We start from the raw sequence: 17,466 nt of genomic DNA, 5'->3' as shown, positions 1-17,466 counted from the left end.
GCAAATGACTCTCAAGACTAGGACAAGGGGAACATCCATCCTCCAGGGCTTCGATAAAAGGGTAACCTTTAACTGGCCAGAAAACCCCTTCCAAGCTGGTAAAATTGGTAAATACAGTCTTTAGCACAGAGAGTAAGATTTGTTCTCTTTCCACAGGGGGTGAGGATATCAGATGGGTGTCCTCAGTGATCTTTACTTTGTTTTTACTCATAATTAGCTGATCTTCTGTTATTTCTCAGGTTCCTCTGATTTCTCTCTCTTTTCTCTGGATCCCAGATGGGAGGGATTCACCTGGAAACAGGCAGCTCGCCCTGCTCCAGTGCAAGAAGGAAGGGGCAGCTGAACATCTTCCTCCTGGGTCTCAAAGTCAAGACCGTTTCCCTTTCAACAAAGTTTAACACCGGAGTTTCTCCTCGCAGCAGGTCACCACCTCCTCCGTCCTTGTTGAGGGTAAGGAAGGGCAGGTCTTCCCTAACCTGAGCAGCCCCAGACACAGGGCTCCCCGTGCCCTGAGCCCAGGTGGTATCCAGGGACTCAAAGGGCTCCTACCAAGAACATTTGTCAAAACCTCCAAAACAACACAACCCAGAGGGGAAAATCCCAACTAGCCAGTGAGTGAACTGGAAAAGGAATAACCTCCCAACCCTGATCAGGATCCCCAGGCAAGGTGTGCCTGACTGGGCCCGAAAAATCCAATACAGAAAAAGCTCCTCACTACCTCCTAATTTCAAGCAAATCATAAAGGACTGTCCACAGGGGAAAGGCCATTCCAGCATCCTTAAAAGGAGGGGCTGCATTTGAATGGTAACCTCTCCCATTCACTAACCTAAACTGCTCTGACTAAGGGTTCATCCACGTTTACCGGTAATGGACCACAGGATCCATGGCACATAATAATCTGCTGTAATTGGTTTTGTATTCTGTGCAAAATGCCTTATTCACTTAAGGCCCGATTTTAAAAACTCGGCGCATGTGAAAACCTGGACATACACGTGTGGCTGGACCGCGCGCGTGCCGCGGGGATTTTCAAAGGCCCGCGGCCACTTGTGCATCTCCAGGTATGCGCCGAAGAACCGGATTAAAACAAAAAGGGGTATGCTTGGGGCGGGCCAGGACAGTGCCATTAGGCACTCTCCCGATGAAGCGCGCGCCGAGAGCCAACCAGCCCGCGCAAGTTACAGCTGCTCTGGAGAGCGGGTAATTTCTACAACAGAAAAAAAGAAGGGTAGTTAGCAGAGTTTTAAGGGTCGGGGTGGATTGGGGAAAAGGGAGGCAGGTTAGCTAGGGAATTTAGGAAAAGGAGCAGACTGGGAGGGAACTGGGGAAAGGGCCTATCGCGTTGCCGCGCTCATCTACTGAAATCCCCCCCCCTTACGCGAGCGAGTTGGCATTCACGCGGGTAGCGGATTTTATAACATGCGACACTGGCACACGCATGTTATAAAATTGGCGTATCCACCGGCGCCCACGCGCGGATTTTTAAATTTACCTTTTATTGATCATCATACAGTCTACCTGGTCTGCCCATTCCCAACTGCTCAGCTCTATAATCCCTAGCGCTCCCTCAGAGAGCCCCTGTGCTTGTCCCATGCTTTCTTGAATTCAGATACTATCCTTGTCTCCATCTCCTCCACTGGGAGGCTGTGCCGTGCATCCACCACCCTTTCTCTAAAGAAAGATTTCCTTAGATAACTCCCGAGTCTATCACCTTTCACCCTCATCCCATGACCCCTCATTCCAGAACTTTCTTTCAATTAAGAAGCCCACATCTTAAGCATTGATATCTAGGAGGTACTTAAATGTATATCATATTTCTCCTAGCCCACCTCTCCTCAAGGGTATAGAGTACATCTATATCTTCATATTTATCTTTATTATTATTTATATACCACGCTTTGGGCGGCTCAGAGCAGTTCACATCCTAAATTATAATTAGATTTTCAGAACAGGTTGATCCAGTCCTGGTTTTACCCCATTGCATGCTGGGACTTACTCTGATTTCCCTATTGCATTCCCTAAGAAAAGCATGACTATAAGTACCTGCATGCAGGGGAGTAAAACCAGGACTGGATCAACCTGTCCCGAAAATCTGGAGCCAGTTGGCAACCCTAATTCTAATATATTAAAAACGGACAGCCACAAAACTAAAAACACATAGCCATGGGTTGAGCAGATCATTGTCTGTCCCCATATGCTTTATAATGGAGTCCATTGTCCATTTTAGAAGCCACCCACAGGACTGACTCCATCCGGTTCATATCCTTTAGAAGGTGCGGTCTCCATAATTATACACATTATTCTAAATGCGGTCTCACCAGGGACTTTTACAAGGGCAATATCGCCTCCCCTTTTTTTGCTGGCCATTCCTCTCCCTATGCACCCAAGCATCTTTGGTTTTTGCCATCACCTTCTCTACCTTGAGATTATCAGATATGATCAACATCAAATCCTGCTTTTGATTCATGCACAGAAGAATTTCACCCCTTATACTGTACTGCTTCTTTGGATATTTTGCATCCCAAATGCATGACCCAAATTTTTTAGCATTAAATCTTAGCTGCTGGACTCAATACCATTCCTCAGTTTTCCACACCTTCCTGAGTGTCTACTCTGTGGCAGAGTTTGTTATCAACCACAAAAAAGACAAACCTTTCCTGTTAGTCCTTTAAAGAACAAACGAATTTACCTTACTGTATCAGGCCAAGGATCCATCAAGCCCAGTATCCTGTTTGCAACAGTGGCCAATCCAAATATCATGTACCTGACAAGATTCCAAACAATAAAGAGATTCCATGCTGCTTTTGTGCAGTGATTAGTAGTGGCTATTCTCCAAGTCCACTTGGTTAATAACAGTTTATGGACTTCTTCTCCAGGAACATCTCCAAACCTTTTTAAACCCAGCTACGCTAACTGCCTTAACCACATTCTCCAGCAATGAATTCCAGAGCTTAAATGTGCTTTTTTTTTTGAATGTGCTACTTACTAACTTCATGGAGTGTCCTCCAGTCTTTGTGGGGGCAGTATTCAGCTATTGAGCAGCTCAGCTAGCTAGCTGGATAAACACATCTTGCCAACTAGCAACGTATATTTCGCAGCACAAACATACTTAGCTATGTCAAAGCTAGCCGGATATATCCATCCAGCCAACTTTAGGGTAGGTTAGTGGTACAACCAGAGTCAGCGAGTCAAATCATCGGAGTTAGTCTGATAATCCATCCAGCCAACTTCGTTCCCCACCAAAATGCCTCCAGACCTCAGCTAAACAAGTCTCTAAATACACTGGTACTGCCATACAGACAGATACATGTTCAGCCATCAGTCCAAAAGGCTTTTAAATATTGACCTCTGTATTTTTTGAAAGGGTAGATAACTAATTTATATTAACCCTTTCTATTCCACTCATGATTTTATAGACCTCTTATCATATCCCCTCTCAGCCATCTCTTCTCCAAGCTGAACAGCCCTAACCTCTTTAGCCTTTCCTCAAAGGGGTGCCATTCCATCCCCTTTATCATTTTAATCACCTTTCTCTGTATATTTGCCAATGCAACTATATCTGTTTTGAGATATAGTGATCAGAATTACACACAGTACTCCAGGATGCAGCCTTACCATGGAGTGATAAAAAGGTATTATGACATTTGCCACTTTATTCTCCATTCCTTTTCTAATAATTCCTAATATTGCTTGCTTTTTTGATTGCCGCCACACACTGAACAGAAGATTTCAAAGCATTGCCTACTATGACGCTCAGGTCCTTTTCCTAGATAGTAACTCCTATGGAGCCTACCATCATGTACCTACAGAATGGGTTACACTTCCCAAGTACATCACTTTGCACTCATCCACATTAAATTTCATCTGCCATTTAAATGCCCTCTCTCCCAAGGTCCTCCTGCAATTTTGCATCCATGAACTAATCTGCAACAATTTTAATGCTACCCCAGCACATACAGCGCATGGAATACTGCAATAACTTGCTGATAAGGCTTGAAAGTCAAGTTTGTCCTTGCTTCAGCTTGGCTTGCTTGAATTTTTCCCAGAGAGTAAAATAATTGTTTTCGAAACTAAAGGCCATACTAAGGATATTATCTTCCATTTTATGCTGGTAAAAAAAAAAAATGCTTACTCAAGGTTCTAATGATTTAGGGAAAACATAAAAATGTTATCGTGGGTTACTTTGTAAGGAATAATTTGACTCCTTTTTCAGTTTTCAAGCACTACAAAAAAAAAAACAAACCACGGACAACAAATAAACTGCATGACTATGAATGTTTGTGGACTTAGCAGATAGCCTTCTCTTCGATTCTGGTGGTTTGCATTAATTGCCATCTAGTGGCCACAAGTGGAATTTGTTCAATTTAATGCACTTATTCCAAGGGCTGCATTTTCAGTAATGCACCGTCATGAGCCGTTTATAAACGGGGGATCTCACCCTCGCACTGTATGCAGTCCATTGTTTCTCAGGTCTCCAGTTTGCCAAACCATTTACAGTACATGAGACGAGATTGTCCTGCCATTTGTAGCACCCTTCGTGCTCCCTTCTGCTCTTTAAAACCAAATCTTCACCCTGCTTCTTTTAGCTGCAGTTAATATAAGTTCTTTCTAAGAAAAAAAATATGTTGTAGTTATTTTAATTACAAATGAATCATGTTATAGTAATAAGTTTTATATTACAGTACAATTAGCATTTAATTTTCTGCATTTCGACATACATATTTCTTCTAGTAACCAGATTTCAAGAGATATTACGAGATGCTTAAAATGTATTTACAATATTCTAAAGGTAATGCAGACTTTTTATATACATTATAATCAAAATCTCCTTAGGGCATTTTTATGGTTTAATTACCACTAATCCTAATTAGGTTTAACCCTAATTAGGTTTAATCCTAATTCCACTAACTAAAGCTAACAAAGCTGCAGTTATGTGCAGACAGGGTGAGAGATAACATGAAGCTTTAAGTCATGGGCACCTCCCAATGCCAGTGTTTGAACGAATCGGTGCCATATTTCTCCCTTGGGTGGTGTCTAGAGCCAGAACAAGGTGCATCTTTGGGAAGGGCAGAAAATGATCTGACTGAATGATTAATGCCATCCATAGACACATAGAAACATGATGGCAGAAAAAGACCATCTGGTCTGCCCATAAGCATCAACTGCTCAGCTCTACAGTCTCTACCAGACCTTCAGAGATCCCCTGCGCTGAATTCAGGTACTGTCCTTGTCTCCATCACCTCCACCAGGAGACTGTTCCATGCATCCACCATCCTTTCTGTGAAGAACTAATTCCTAAGATTGCTCCTGAGTCTCCCTGCTTTCATCCTCATCCCATGACCCCTCATTCCAGATCCTTCTTTTAGTGCTTCTTATTTCCATGCACATTAAAATTATTACACATGCAAATGACTCTAATAAAATAAGCATGATGCTAAATGCCTCATTAAATATTAACGCTGGATAGTACATCTAGCATTAATACCGAAGAGGCTAAACATGGCAAACAATGCGGGAAAATTAATTACGCCTTAAAATTTGTACTTTAATTTTATGCCCGTGGCTTGCATTAATAAAGCAGGCCTTCCTGTCATTCACCCCCACTCAACTTTGGGATTCTCCATTCCTACATCCAACATCCTACAACAGCCTATAACAACTGGGCCTTCCCTGCCCTCTACCCTTGGAACAGTTGGGCCCCTCCTAAGAAGGGCCTTCTGCACCTGTGAAGTCCTCCACCCACCTCCAGACTCCCTCTTACATGTTCATAGGTGCCCCCTGAATCTTTGCCCCTCCTAAGAAGGATCTTCTGCTTCTGTGAAGTCCTCCACCCACCTCCAGACTCCCTTACATGCTCATAGGTGCCCCCTGAATCTTTGCCCCTCCTAAGAAGGATCTTCTGCTCCTGTGAAGTCCTCCATCCACCTCCAGACTCCCTCTTACATGCTCATAGGTGCCCCCTGAATCTTTGCCCCTCCTAAGAAGGGTCTTCTGCTCCTGTGAAGTCCTCCCTCCACCTCCAGAATCCCTCTTACATGCTCATAGGTTCCCCCTAAATCTTTACCTTTCCTAAGAAGGGTCTTCTGCTCCTGTGAAGTCAGAAGTCCTCCACCCACCTGCAGACTCCCTCTTAAATGCTCATAGGTGCCCCCTGAATCTTCCTCAGCTGGAGGAAGGCACTTTGCCTTGGCACCAAGTCCAAAATGATGCCGCTGACCCACAAGCGCTTGTGGATTTGCTGCAGCGGCTGGCAGGAAGGAAAGCAGCTCTTGCCTGCTGATGAAAATTTGGGGTGCGCAACTGTCCGAAGGGTGGGTGGGGGGTCTAGGAAGGCTTAACTGGTCCAGGGGAGAGCGTTACTGCTGAAATGCTGTCTCATTCTGCTTATCAGAAGTTTTGTATGTTGGGTGCTAAAACACAATGTAACACTGGGAATAAATCTGGTAGGTAGCTCCCACTATCGTGCTGAGTTTAATGCTGGTCAGCACATTGACCCCTAAACATTGAACTGAATAAGGAAAGCAATGTCCCTATTTAGTCCTTTTCTATTTGATCATTTGAATTTTGAAGGTCTTTTGTTCTTGAGTAGTTTCAAATTTCCTTTTTTGTTTCCTGATTATCAGTTTATTGATGCTGTGGTCTGGCCTAAAAAAGAAAATATATTCTCCTGCAGGAGTGTTATTTTTCTCTTCTCTGACATGTGGAGTTTTTTTCTTGTCTTTTACCAATCTGACCCATTTCACTGATGCAGCATCCTGCTTTGCCTTTTCTGCTCTGGATAACGTATGCTGAATTAAAAGAGGATCATGAACATTATCCCCTGATGCTGAAATGTCTTTCCAAGTGTGTAACTGTACTGTGAGATGGAGGAGTAGGTTAGCGGTTATAGCAATGGGGCTACAAACCTGGGAAAGCAGCATTCAAATCCCACATCTGCTTCAACAATAAAATGTGCCATTTATTATTGATGCTGATGTGCTGAATTCAAACTGTGTAGATTGTTCATAGATAGTAAAGTTTTAATCATAAATTGTAAACTTAGGTCTTTTTGTGTATTTTGATTGCATAATATTTCACCTATCTTGTTTATGTAACACCTTAGAAATTAAATCAGCAAAAGGATTATAGAAATAAAATTTGCAATGAAACAAAAGGCTCAGTACTATTATTTATATATATATATATATATATATATATATGAACATAGTTTAATCTTTATTCAGTGGCTACTCGGCTCTTCTTGCCTCATCTCTTGTATTCATGAAATGGAACATCTCTTGTCACTGTCCAGCGATAGACTGCAAGCGTTGATGGACTCCGTTTGCCCTGATATCATTTTTCCATTGCTGCAATGTCCTGGGGAAATCGCTCGCCATTCTCATCACTCACTGCTCCGCAGTTTGGTAGAATAAAATCTAGATGAGAGTGCAAAAAGTGTATGTTTAGTGTTGAGTTGCGGCCAAGGCTTTTGTAAGCTTTCAGGAGTTTTTCCACCACCTGCCTTGCTGTTTCTGAGAAAGTTTGTTACCACTACCTGGAAGGATTTCCACGCCATCTTTTCCTTGCCATGCAATGCACAGTTAAATGCATCATCTCGAAGATGTTCCCTAATCTGAGGGCCAACAAAGACACCTTCCTTTATCTTAGCTTCACTTAACCTTGGAAATTTAGCACCGAGGTACTTGAAGGCTGCTTTAGTTTTGTCCATGGCCTTGAGTTGGTTCTTCATCACAACCAGCTTGATGTGTAAGGGTGGTGACAAAATCTTCTTTGTTCCAACAGTCATTTGACATGGTGGATCACTCCATTCTTTTGGGACGTTTGGCTTCTTTGGGTATTACTTTGCACTCTCTTGGTTTTCATCGTACCTTTCTTGTCGCTCTTTCTGGATCCTGATAGGTGATGCTATGTCTGATTCACATAACCTTTCCACTGGCTCATCTTTGTCTGCTCTGCTCGTCACATTTATCTATCGCCCCTCTACGTTGTCCTCAGAAAGCTTGGCGTATCAATTTGTAAGTATGCTGATGACATGCAGTTCTTCTTCCCTATAACATCAACCCCTGCGGAAGCCTTCGTTAAGCTCTCAAACTGTTTGACTGAAATCAAATAATTGGTTCTCTTTAAACAGGTTAGCCCTGAACATCAAGAAAACTGAGATCCTGCTCATGGCCAGGTCTGAGGTGGCTGGCTTTCCCCCATCTTTCAGCTTTGAAGATCAGACGAACTCTATTTCCTTGCATGCTTGGAACCTGGGTATAATTGTGGATTCCTCTCTCTCACACTTCGGCAACCTATTAGTTCCTCAATCAAATCTTCCTTTTTCAAAATGTATATGCTTCTTTCTGTGAAGCCTTTTCTTTGCTCTTCCGATTTCCTTACAGTTGCACAAGTGTTAGTTCTCTCATCTTTGGACTATTGTAATTTTCTTTATCTAGGTTTACCTGCATCCTCTATTAAATCTTTACAATTAATCCAAAATTCGGTGGTATGCCTGGTGACTGGTACCCCCAATTCATGAGCACATTTCTCCAGTTTTGGCCACTTTACACTAGCTTTCCTTGGCCAATCATAGACAGTTTAAAGTGTTATGCCTAGTTTTTAAAGCCTTCATAACCTTGCTCCACAATATATTGTTTCTGCTTTTCAGAAATATCACCCTGTAAGGGCGTTGCACTCGGCTTCGCAAACTCTCTTGGAGATGCCATCTCATAAGTCCGTTAAATTTGCTATGTCCTGAAATAGAATGTTTTCTGTTACTTCCCCAGTCTGTGGAAAAACTTGTCTGATGAGATTAAGGTACAGTCAGGCTAACTTTGTTTTCGGGTATTCTTATAAACACACTTGTTCTCTATGGCATATACTAGATAGCATCTTCCTGTTACATCTATCCCTATTGAATTTCTGTTACTAGTGATGTGCTTGTATGAATTTTCTGTTGTATTGGTTTTATATTGCTGTTATTGTTTTGCTTTGCTGTGTTTTAACTATATGTGATGATCTAATCCACTGAGAATTGTAGATTAGTGGAATATAAATGTATTCAATGAATAAATACATTTCTGGTTTAATTGAGATCCTTTTCCTTCTTAACTCATTTATCCTCGGCAATTCCCAAGTCAAAGGTCGTATATACTGACCTAGTAGCATATCTTGAAAACTAAAGCCAGTCAAACAATTTCAAGCATCATTTTTGCTCTCAATGCCCCAGATTTAGTAAAGTTTGACTACATTCACTTCGGAAGCATTTGGCTGTAGACCCGTGTAATGTGTCTGTGAGAAAATGCTTATGGAATGAGGCCCTCAGATTCTGAGCCCCCCCTGGAGACAGGGAAATCCCTACAGTACCTGAATGTAATCCGCTTTGAAGTGCCTGAAAGGCAGAATATAAATCAGATAAAGAAAGAATAATGTACTAACGCAATCTGCACAGTGTGTGATATCTTTGAGAAAAGCACAGAGAGAGAGTGTCGGTTTCTCACTGGGGCTTAGAAGTGCTGTGAAGATAATAAATTCAGTCTTTCGGAGAGCAGAAGACAGACTGATATAGCCACTTGATGGAGAAAAAAGGTCATGAGCAAAATCTTCATGACTGCATTCAGGCTGCCCCATTATCTTGAGTCGCTGGCTGAGGGAGGTAGGAATCCCCTTGACACATGCCTGGGGGGTGAAGGTCAAGTACACAAAGAAAGTCTTACATGCTGCTGGTGCCTAGTACAATTCCTCTTAACAAAAGAGAGGAAGAGGAAACATGTCCCAGAGGAGAAGCTGCACAGCAGCGGCTTGTTAATCTAAATGTATGTTGTGACATACGGCCTGAACCGTGTGTGATAAAGAGATGTCGGGGACAAAAGGTGAGAGGAAAATGGGATTTCATCTTTCCGTGCTGCATTCCCTGTCTTCGGGTAGAAAAAAAAAAGATCTCTCTCTTTGCTTCATAGCTCTGTTTATCTCCCTCAAAACAAGCAAACACATTGGTTGAACCTATGGGGGGGGGGTCCTAGCAAAAAATATTCCTGAGCTAATTCTGCTGCCTTGTCCGCATACGGCAGGGTGCGCGGCCCTGCTGCCACCACCACCATCACCTCTCCATCTCTGGGCATTTAGGAAAACAATCAAGAACTCCACGTGATATTATCCGCAAGTATCTTGCCTACGCCTTGTATATTCCTGTAAATAGTCCGTTGCAGTTTTATTTATTGCTTTAATTCCTCCACCTCCTGCTCTTTGTATACTCCTTGTTCGCCCTCCCTGTTCATTGTAATTTCTGCCTTTTAAGTTACATTGTAAACCGGTATGATGTATGCATACTAATATCGGTATATAAAAGTTTTTAAATAAATAAATAAATAAAATCTCAGTGCTCCCAGACCTTGTTGCTTCGTAGGTACCGTCTTTTTATCTTTTCGTGGCTCTTTCATGACCAGTTACGCTTCCTGTTTTAAGCAACTGGAAATGTGGGACTGCAAGCAGCACTGAGGATTTCAGAGTGAGAAAATCACTTTTCTGAGGTTTCACTTAAAACTTGCATTTTCACCACAGAGATGTCAAAAATAGTTGAAAACTTGTTTCTAACACGTTTGAAGTAGGTTTTCATCATTTCAGAGTGAGAAAATCACTTTTCTTCAGTTTCACTTAAAACTTGCATTTTCACCTCAGAGAAGTCCAAAATAGTTCAAAACTTGTTTCTAACACGTTTGAAGTAGGTTTTCATCATTTCAGAGTGAGAAAATCACTTTTCTGAGGTTTCACTTAAAACTTGCATTTTCACCTTAGAGATGTCAAAAATAGTTGAAAACTTGTTTCTAACACGTTTGAAGTAGGTTTTCATCATTTCAGAGTGAGAAAATCACTTTTCTGTGGTTTCACTTAAAACTTGCATTTTCACCTTAGGACTGTCCAAAATAGTTGAAAACTTGTTTCTAACATGCTTGAAGTAGGTTTTCATCATTTCAGAGTGAGAAAATCACTTTTCTGAGGTTTCACTTAAAACTTGCATTTTCACCTCAGAGAAGTCCAAAATAGTTGAAAACTTGTTTCTAACATGCTTGAAGTAGGTTTTCATCATTTCAGAGTGAGAAAATCACTTTTCTTAAGTTTTACTTAAAAGTTGCATTTTCACCACAGAGATGTCAAAAATAGTTGAAAACTTGTTTCTAACATGCTTGAAGTAGGTTTTCATCATTTCAGAGTGAGAAAATCACTTTTCTGAGGTTTCTCTTAAAAGTTGCATTTTCACCTTAGAGATGTCAAAAATAGTTGAAAACTTGTTTCTAACACGTTTGAAGTAGGTTTTCATCATTTCAGAGTGAGAAAATCACTTTTCTGAGGTTTCACTTAAAACTTGCATTTTCACCACAGAGATGTCAAAAATAGTTGAAAACTTGTTTCTAACACGTTTGAAGTAGGTTTTCATCATTTCAGAGTGAGAAAATCACTTTTCTGAGGTTTCACTTAAAACTTGCATTTTCACCTCAGAGAAGTCCAAAATAGTTGAAAACTTGTTTCTAACATGCTTCAAGTAGGTTTTCATCATTTCAGAGTGAGAAAATCACTTTTCTGAGGTTTCACTTAAAACTTGCATTTTCACCTCAGACTTGTCGAAAATAGTTGAAAACTTGTTTCTAACATGCTTCAAGTAGGTTTTCATCATTTCAGAGTGAGAAAATCACTTTTCTTAAGTTTTACTTAAAAGATGCATTTTCACCTTAGAGATGTCAAAAGTAGTTGAAAACTTGTTTCTAACATGCTTGAAGTAGGTTTTCATCATTTCAGAGTGAGAAAATCACTTTTCTTAAGTTTTACTTAAAAGTTGCATTTTCACCTTAGAGATGTCAAAAATAGTTGAAAACTTGTTTCTAACACGTTTGAAGTAGGTTTTCATCATTTCAGAGTGAGAAAATCACTTTTCTTCAGTTTCACGTAAAACTTGCATTTTCACCTCAGAGAAGTCCAAAATTGTTGAAAACTTGTTTCTAACATGCTTCAAGTAGGTTTTCATCATTTCAGAGTGAGAAAATCACTTTTCTTAAGTTTTACTTAAAAGTTGCATTTTCACCACAGAGATGTCAAAAATAGTTGAAAACTTGTTTCTAACATGCTTGAAGTAGGTTTTCATCATTTCAGAGTGAGAAAATCACTTTTCTGAGGTTTCACTTAAAACTTGCATTTTCACCTTAGAGATATCAAAAATAGTTGAAAACTTGTTTCTAACACGTTTGAAGTAGGTTTTCATCATTTCAGAGTGAGAAAATCACTTTTCTGAGGTTTCACTTAAAACTTGCATTTTCACCACAGAGATGTCAAAAATAGTTGAAAACTTGTTTCTAACACGTTTGAAGTAGGTTTTCATCATTTCAGAGTGAGAAAATCACTTTTCTGAGGTTTCACTTAAAACTTGCATTTTCACCTTAGAGATGTCAAAAATAGTTGAAAACTTGTTTCTAACACGTTTGAAGTAGGTTTTCTTCATTTCAGAGTGAGAAAATCACTTTTCTTAAGTTTTACTTAAAAGTTGCATTTTCACCTTAGAGATATCAAAAATAGTTGAAAACTTGTTGCTAACACGTTTGAAGTAGGTTTTCATCATTTCAGAGTGAGAAAATCACTTTTCTGAGGTTTCACTTAAAACTTGCATTTTCACCACAGAGATGTCAAAAATAGTTGAAAACTTGTTTCTAACACGTTTGAAGTAGGTTTTCATCATTTCAGAGTGAGAAAATCACTTTTCTGAGGTTTCACTTAAAACTTGCATTTTCACCTCAGAGAAGTCCAAAATAGTTGAAAACTTGTTTATAACATGCTTGAAGTAGGTTTTCATCATTTCAGAGTGAGAAAATCACTTTTCTTCAGTTTCACGTAAAACTTGCATTTTCACCTCAGAGAAGTCCAAAATAGTTGAAAACTTGTTTCTAACATGCTTGAAATAGGTTTTCATCATTTCAGAGTGAGAAAATCACTTTTCTTAAGTTTTACTTAAAAGTTGCATTTTCACCACAGAGATGTCAAAAATAGTTGAAAACTTGTTTCTAACATGCTTGAAGTAGGTTTTCATCATTTCAGAGTGAGAAAATCACTTTTCTTCAGTTTCACTTAAAACTTGCATTTTCACCTCAGAGAGGTCCAAAATAGTTCAAAACTTGTTTCTAACACGTTTGAAGTAGGTTTTCATCATTTCAGAGTGAGAAAATCACTTTTCTGAGGTTTCAATTAAAACTTGCATTTTCACCTTAGAGATGTCAAAAATAGTTGAAAACTTGTTTCTAACACGTTTGAAGTAGGTTTTCATCATTTCAGAGTGAGAAAATCACTTTTCTGTGGTTTCACTTAAAACTTGCATTTTCACCTTAGGACTGTCCAAAATAGTTGAAAACTTGTTTCTAACATGCTTGAAGTAGGTTTTCATCATTTCAGAGTGAGAAAATCACTTTTCTGAGGTTTCACTTAAAACTTGCATTTTCACCTCAGAGAAGTCCAAAATAGTTGAAAACTTGTTTATAACATGCTTGAAGTAGGTTTTCATCATTTCAGAGTGAGAAAATCACTTTTCTTCAGTTTCACGTAAAACTTGCATTTTCACCTCAGAGAAGTCCAAAATAGTTGAAAACTTGTTTCTAACATGCTTGAAGTAGGTTTTCATCATTTCAGAGTGAGAAAATCACTTTTCTTAAGTTTTACTTAAAAGTTGCATTTTCACCACAGAGATGTCAAAAATAGTTGAAAACTTGTTTCTAACATGCTTGAAATAGGTTTTCATCATTTCAGAGTGAGAAAATCACTTTTCTGAGGTTTCTCTTAAAAGTTGCATTTTCACCTTAGAGATGTCAAAAATAGTTGAAAACTTGTTTCTAACACGTTTGAAGTAGGTTTTCTTCATTTCAGAGTGAGAAAATCACTTTTCTTAAGTTTTACTTAAAAGTTGCATTTTCACCTTAGAGATGTCAAAAGTAGTTGAAAACTTGTTTCTAACATGCTTGAAGTAGGTTTTCATCACTTCAGAGTGAGAAAATCACTTTTCTTCAGTTTCACTTAAAACTTGCATTTTCAGCTCAGAGATGTCCAAAATAGTTGAAAAGTTGTTTCTAACATGCTTCAAGTAGGTTTTCATCATTTCACAGTGAGAAAATCACTTTTCTGAGGTTTCACTTAAAACTTGCATTCTCACCTCAGAGAAGTCCAAAATAGTTGAAAACTTGTTTCTAACATGCTTGAAGTAGGTTTTCATCATTTCAGAGTGAGAAAATCACTTTTCTGAGGTTTCTCTTAAAAGTTGCATTTTCACCTTAGAGATGTCAATAATAGTTGAAAACTTGTTTCTAACACGTTTGAAGTAGGTTTTCTTCATTTCAGAGTGAGAAAATCACTTTTCTTAAGTTTTACTTAAAAGTTGCATTTTCACCACACAGATGTCAAAAATAGTTGAAAACTTGTTTCTAACACGCTTGAAGTAGGTTTTCATCATTTCAGAGTGAGAAAATCACTTTTCTGAGGTTTCACTTAAAACTTGCATTTTCACCACAGAGATGTCAAAAATAGTTGAAAACTTGTTTCTAACACGTTTGAAGTAGGTTTTCATCATTTCAGAGTGAGAAAATCACTTTTCTTAAGTTTTACTTAAAAGTTGCATTTTCACCACTCAGATGTCAAAAATAGTTGAAAACTTGTTTCTAACACGCTTGAAGTAGGTTTTCATCATTTCAGAGTGAGAAAAATAACTTTTCTTCAGTTTCACTTAAAACTTGCATTTTCAGCTCAGAGATGTCCAAAATAGTTGAAAACTTGTTTCTAAACATGCTTGAAGTAGGTTTTCATCATTTCAGAGTGAGAAAATCACTTTTCTGAGGTTTCACTTAAAACTTGCATTTTCACCTCAGAGAAGTCCAAAATAGTTGAAAACTTGTTTCTAACATGCTTGAAGTAGGTTTTCATCATTTCAGAGTGAGAAAATCACTTTTCTTAAGTTTTACTTAAAAGTTGCATTTTCACCACAGAGATGTCAAAAATAGTTGAAAACTTGTTTCTAACATGCTTGAAGTTGGTTTTCATCATTTCAGAGTGAGAAAATCAGTTTTCTGAGGTTTCTCTTAAAAGTTGCATTTTCACCTTAGAGATGTCAAAAATAGTTGAAAACATGTTTCTAACACGTTTGAAGTAGGTTTTCATCATTTCAGAGTGAGAAAATCACTTTTCTTAAGTTTTACTTAAAAGTTGCATTTTCACCTTAGAGATATCAAAAATAGTTGAAAACTTGTTTCTAACACGTTTGAAGTAGGTTTTCATCATTTCAGAGTGAGAAAATCACTTTTCTTAAGTTTTACTTAAAAGTTGCATTTTCACCTTGGAGATATCAAAAATAGTTGAAAACTTGTTTCTAACACGTTTGAAGTAGGTTTTCATCATTTCAGAGTGAGAAAATCACTTTTCTTAAGTTTTACTTAAAAGTTGCATTTTCACCACAGAGATGTCAAAAATAGTTGAAAACTTGTTTCTAACATGCTTGAAGTAGGTTTTCATCATTTCAGAGTGAGAAAATCACTTTTCTGAGGTTTCTCTTAAAAGTTGCATTTTCACCTTAGAGATGTCAAAAATAGTTGAAAACTTGTTTCTAACACGTTTGAAGTAGGTTTTCTTCATTTCAGAGTGAGAAAATCACTTTTCTTAAATTTTACTTAAAAGTTGCATTTTCACCTTAGAGATATCAAAAATAGTTGAAAACTTGTTGCTAACACGTTTGAAGTAGGTTTTCATCATTTCAGAGTGAGAAAATCACTTTTCTCAGGTTTCACTTAAAACTTGCATTTTCACCACAGAGATGTCAAAAATAGTTGAAAACTTGTTTCTAACACGTTTGAAGTAGGTTTTCATCATTTCAGAGTGAGAAAATCACTTTTCTGAGGTTTCACTTAAAACTTGCATTTTCACCTCAGAGAAGTCCAAAATAGTTGAAAACTTGTTTCTAACATGCTTCAAGTAGGTTTTCATCATTTCAGAGTGAGAAAATCACTTTTCTGAGGTTTCACTTAAAACTTGCATTTTCACCTCAGACTTGTCGAAAATAGTTGAAAACTTGTTTCTAACATGCTTCAAGTAGGTTTTCATCATTTCAGAGTGAGAAAATCACTTTTCTTAAGTTTTACTTAAAAGATGCATTTTCACCTTAGAGATGTCAAAAATAGTTGAAAACTTGTTTCTAACATGCTTGAAGTAGGTTTTCATCATTTCAGAGTGAGAAAATCACTTTTCTTAAGTTTTACTTAAAAGTTGCATTTTCACCTTAGAGATATCAAAAATAGTTGAAAACTTGTTTCTAACACGTTTGAAGTAGGTTTTCATCATTTCAGAGTGAGAAAATCACTTTTCTGTGGTTTCACTTAAAACTTGCATTTTCACCTCAGAGATGTCCAAAATAGTTGAAAACTTGTTTCTAACATGCTTGAAGTAGGTTTTCATCATTTCAGAGTGAGAAAATCACTTTTCTGAGGTTTCACTTAAAACTTGCATTTTCACCTCAGAGAAGTCCAAAATAGTTGAAAACTTGTTTCTAACATGCTTGAAGTAGGTTTTCATCATTTCAGAGTGAGAAAATCACTTTTCTTAAGTTTTACTTAAAAGTTGCATTTTCACCACAGAGAAGTCCAAAATAGTTGAAAACTTGTTTCTAACATGCTTGAAGTAGGTTTTCATCATTTCAGAGTGAGAAAATCACTTTTCTGAGGTTTCACTTAAAACTTGCATTTTCACCTTAGAGATGTCAAAAATAGTTGAAAACTTGTTTCTAACACGTTTGAAGTAGGTTTTCATCATTTCAGAGTGAGAAAATCACTTTTCTGAGGTTTCACTTAAAACTTGCATTTTCACCTACAGAGATGTCAAAAATAGTTGAAAACTTGTTTCTAACACGTTTGAAGTAGGTTTTCATCATTTCAGAGTGAGAAAATCACTTTTCTGAGGTTTCACTTAAAACTTGCATTTTCACCTCAGAGAAGTCCAAAATAGTTGAAAACTTGTTTCTAACATGCTTGAAGTAGGTTTTCATCATTTCAGAGTGAGAAAATCACTTTTCTGAGGTTTCACTTAAAACTTGCATTTTCACCTCAGAGATGTCCAAAATAGTTGAAAACTTGTTTCTAACATGCTTGAAGTAGGTTTTCATCATTTCAGAGTGAGAAAATCACTTTTCTTAAGTTTTACTTAAAAGTTGCATTTTCACCTCAGAGATGTCAAAATAGTTGAAAACTTGTTTCTAACATGCTTGAAGTAGGTTTTCATCATTTCAGAGTGAGAAAATCACTTTTCTTAAGTTTTACTTAAAAGTTGCATTTTCACCTTAGAGATGTCAAAAATAGTTGAAAACTTGTTTCTAACACGTTTGAAGTAGGTTTTCATCATTTCAGAGTGAGAAAATCACTTTTCTTAAGTTTCACTTAAAACTTGCATTTTCACCTCAGAGAAGTCCAAAATAGTTGAAAA

The sequence above is a fragment of the Rhinatrema bivittatum genome, chromosome 7 (assembly GCF_901001135.1).
Source record: "Rhinatrema bivittatum chromosome 7, aRhiBiv1.1, whole genome shotgun sequence".
NCBI lineage: Eukaryota > Metazoa > Chordata > Amphibia > Gymnophiona > Rhinatrematidae > Rhinatrema > Rhinatrema bivittatum.
This window is presented reverse-complemented; position numbering follows the sequence as displayed.